Genomic DNA, 4,844 nt, shown 5'->3' with positions numbered 1-4,844 from the left:
TTTTTTTTTTTTTTAATTTAAGGTTTTTATTGTGGATTGAGTGAAAGTTTACAGGGCACATCATCAGTTTCACATTCAACAGTTCATATAGCTTGTTTCATTACATTGATTATAATCCTCTCCATATACCATCAGTTAAAAATATTTCTATCCATTTTAGCTTTTTTTAAAAAACACAAAAACAAAAAAAAACCCACTCAGGCATATAAAATAAATTAAATCTCCAAAGGGTACATTCTGCAAGTCTGCTCCTGGCCACCAGTTCTTAGCCCTTCTCTTCTAGAGTCCTCAGCCACTCCCTCTCTCCATGCCCCCATCTCTGCCTCCATCTCTGGCGCTGCTGCTTCTCTGGATAAGGTCCCGCATTCTGCTTGTGCATTCCTCTCTTGATGGCCCTAGGGTCCTCTGTTTCTGAACTGTAAGATTAGCCACTCCCCTTTTTTTTATTACAAAACTTCTACCTTTACAATTGTGACAGTCATGATTAGTCATGATAACAGTTATTCACTATTGAATCTTACGAATCTTATCCCCATCTCCTTTCACCAGACCCATCAAGACAAGATGATAGCTATTCAGTGGAGACTCTTTCTTTCCCCCAACACTCTTAAACTAAGCTCCCTCTTGAAACCTTGTAAGCCAGTTACTTTGTGCCTTTATTGCCCCATCATTTTAGATAGCCAAGGTCTAAGTTGCCCGTCCCTATCTACCCTGTGCACAGAGCGGATAACATTGATACTTGATTTGAAGACTCTTTCCCTCTCTGTTGATATTTAGAGTAACTACCGCTCTGAGTATAAGTCAGGTTCATCATGAAGATGTATCTTCTGTCACTGTAGCTGTTCCAGTCAGCTTGTCCTTGTTTTCTTAACAAACTTTTTCTTTCATCCTTTATGAAGTTCTTGATGTCATCTCACAATTCTTCTGGCTTTTTGGTCATTAGTGTCCCATGCATCAGTTACATGATTATCTCTAAATCCAGGTGGGATATAATCAAGGTCATATTTTGGCTCTCATGGACTTGTTTTAATTTTCTTCAGCTTCAGCCTGAGCCTGTAAATGAACAATTGATGGCTTGTTGCAGTCTGCACCTGGCCTTGTTTTCACCTATGATATGGAGCTTTTCCATTGTCTCTTTCCACAGATATAGTCAATTTGATTTCTGTGTATTCCATATGGTGAAGTTAATGTGTATAATTGTATTTTATGTTTTTTAAAAAAGGTATTTGCAATGTAGAAATCATTGGTTTTGTAAAATTCTATCATGTGATCATCAGCTTCATTTCTATCACCAAGGTCATATTTTCCATCTACTGGTCCTTCTTTGTCTCCAACTTTTGCATTCCATTCGCCAGTAATTATCAATACATTTTGAGTGCAAGTTTGATCAATTGCAGACTGAAGAATGTGGTTGTTGTTGTTGTTGTTAAGTGCCGTCGAGTCGGTTCCGACCCATAGCGACCCTGTACAGGGTTTCCGAGGGTGTAAATCCTTACGGGAGTAGAAAGCCTCATCTTTCTCCCACGGAGCGGCTGGTAGTTTCGAACCGCTGACCTTAAGGTTCGCAGCCCGATTCGTAACCACTACGCTACCAGTACTCCGAAGAATGTGGTAGAATTCTTCAATTTCATCATCACTTGCTTTAGTGATTGGTGCATAAATTTGAATAATAGTGGTCTTGACTGGTTTTTCTTGTATGTATATGGATATTCTACTAACACAGACAGCATTATACTCAAGATAGATCCTGCCGAGCTCAACCAGGAGAGGAAAGAAGAGGGGGAAAAGAAAGAAAGAAAAAAATAAAGAGTGAGCTGATATGGTCTGATGAACTTGACCTGTACCTATGGAGCAGCGACTCAGGAGAGGGAACAAATCCTTACAGCAAGAAACATTCACACACACCCCTACACACAGAGTGGACAGAGAAGGGCAGCTTGGACATTGGATACTCAAATTGGGAGGGGGGACACTACAAAGGCAAGAAGTGACTGGCTTACAAGCTTTTAAGAGGGAACCTGGTGCTAGGGAGCATGGCAGAAGGCAGAAGCTCCAATAGGTACTATTCAATCTGTCTGGGTGGAGCAGATGAAAGGAGATGCAGAGGGGTAACTCATGATACTGTAGTGAATAATGCTTATCAGGACAGAATATGAGGGTTGGAAATGCAGAGGTGGAAGTTTTGTAACAAGGAAGGGAGTGATTAATTCTCCAGGATAGGAGCGGAGGCCTCTGGGACCATCAACAGAGAAGAGCCAAGGGCGGGACCCTGCCCAGAGAAACAGAGATGCCTGAGATGGAGGCAGTGATGATGACATGGAGTGATGAAGCGACTGGGGACTCTGGACCCAGAGAGGGAAAGGGACTGTGGCCCGAAAGCTGGGGGGAGGAGGGGGAAGTGTAGGGGGCAGGTTTCTGGAATATACTCTTTGGTTGGTTGATGATGCATGGAGGGAATTAGAACCATGGCAGTGAGATGATATATGATGGAATGAATGTAAAACTGAAGTTCTCCCATGTAAACTATTATATAATTCACAATAAAACATTAAAAAAAAAAAAAGATAGATCCTGCCATGTTATTTTTGATAATGAATGTGATGCCATTACTACTAAATTTGTCATTCCATACGTGTCATTGTCAGATTCAAATTACCCAATACCAGTCCATTTCAGCTCATGAATACTTAAGATATCAATGACTATGTGTTCCACTTTATTTTTGACAACTTCCACTGTTCGTAGATTCATACTTCCAACATTCCATGTTCCAATTATTAATGGTATGGCAATTCCGTAGTCACCACTATTTGCAGGTTTACTTCGCACTTCAATCCCTCATTATATTTACTAACAGTGGTGGTGGTGGTTATGTGCCATGGAGTCGGTTCCAACTCATAGTTACCCTGTACAAGGTTTCCGAGGCTGTAAATCTTTACAGGAGCAGAAAGCCTCATCTTTCTTCCACAGAGCAGCTGGTAGTTTTGAACGGCAGATCTTGCAGCTCACAGCCCAATTCATAACCACTATGCTACCAGCACTGACTAAACAGAATAATGTTGCTGGCCAAGACTGGTGATTTATTTCATTTTATTTTTAACTTTTTATCATATTCACATATATGTATTTTTTGTTATTGTGACAGCCTTGGGTTTAAGGTGAATTCTTAGTATCAACTCTAGTGAAATCTATAACCCTTCTCCTCTAATTCAGACAGAAAGAGAGTGAGAGAGAGGATAAAACAGAATCGATTCTCTACAGTCACTAGGTTGGATCTACTCTAGGATAACTCAAGTATTGGCCTATGATTTCTACCACAGTGCTTCAAAGAAACACTCTGGAGAGGAAATCTAAACTCTATTGCCATTATTCTTGCCTTAAATTTCCCATTAAGATTTTTGTCTGGCTGACAATTTCTAAATAGTCTTAACATTTCCATGGTATCTTGCTATTATTTGATTACTTACATTGTCTTTCAGAACACATGCAAAAATCCCACAGAATAAGGCTTTCAATATTTCATAGCTCACATGAGACTTTGGGCTTAATTTTCCATGGCGGCATCCATTATTCTGGGACAATCTGTTGTCAGCTAAGAAAATAAGAGCTACTTGAGGAATTGTCTGTAGACTTGCACAAGGGCCACTTATTTTCTCCTTACTGAAGCATAATAACAATAAAAATAATTGATACTTTTTATTGAGTACTTATTTGTCAAGCAATTGAATAATACATGTTTATTAATCCTCAATAAACCTTATGAAGCATATATTAGTATTCCAAATTCATAGGTGACAATACTTGGATTAGTGACTCTTCTAAGTTAGTATATTTGTGGGAGCAAGAACCCTCATCTTTCTGGATTTACACACAGGAAAAACCAGTTGAAATAACAAAATCACTTCTGTCTTGATATGTCTAGAAAAATATAATCAATTTCACTACATTTATGTTATGTTAAGGGGAAAGATATTTAGTCACAGATATACTTTTGTTGGGGTTGTTGTTACTTGTGTACAATCTGTGCTGGCTCATGGCATAACAGGATGAAATAATTGCTGATCCTGTGCCATCTTTATGACCATTGGATGTTTGAGTCCATTGTTAAGCCTATTGTGTTGATCATTTCAGTGAGAGTTTTCCTCATTTGTGTGGACCTGCTACTGGTCTTTCTTAATGAAATATGAGAAGCAAAGTCTCACGATCCTTGCTTCTAAGAACCATACAAAACTTATGATATACATATAGTCATGAGATATATTCCAGGTCAAATTTTGGCTCTCATGGAATGTTTTCATTTTCTTCAGCTTCAGTTTGAATTTGCAAATGAGTAATTGATGGTCTGTTCCACAGTCTGCCCTTGGCCTTGTTTTGATTGATGATATGCAGCTTTTCCATCATCTCTTTCTGCAGATGTAGTCAATTTGGTTTCTATGTATTCCATCTGGTGAGGTCCATGTGGATAGTTGTCTCTTATGCTGTCCAAAGAAGCGAACAATGAACAAATGAAATGAACAAATCCATGATTTTTCAGAATTCTATCATGCATTTTCCAGCATCGTTTCTATCACCAAGACCATATTTTCCAACTACTGGTCCTTCCTCTTTGATCCCAACCTTTGCGTTCCAATCACCAATAACAATCAATACATCTTGATTGCATGTTTAATCGATTTCAGATTGAAGAAGTTGGTAGAATTCTTCTATTTCATCCCTACTGGCTTTAGTGGTTGGTGTGTAAATTTGAATAACATTGGTATTAACTGATCTTCCCTGTAGGCGCATGGATCTTATCCTATCACAGACAGCATTGTATCTCATGACTGATCTGGATATGTTCTTTT

The sequence above is a fragment of the Chrysochloris asiatica genome, unplaced genomic scaffold, assembly GCF_000296735.1.
Source record: "Chrysochloris asiatica unplaced genomic scaffold, ChrAsi1.0 scaffold00053, whole genome shotgun sequence".
In the NCBI taxonomy this organism is placed as follows: Eukaryota; Metazoa; Chordata; class Mammalia; order Afrosoricida; family Chrysochloridae; genus Chrysochloris; species Chrysochloris asiatica.
Note: the sequence above shows the minus strand (reverse complement) of the source record.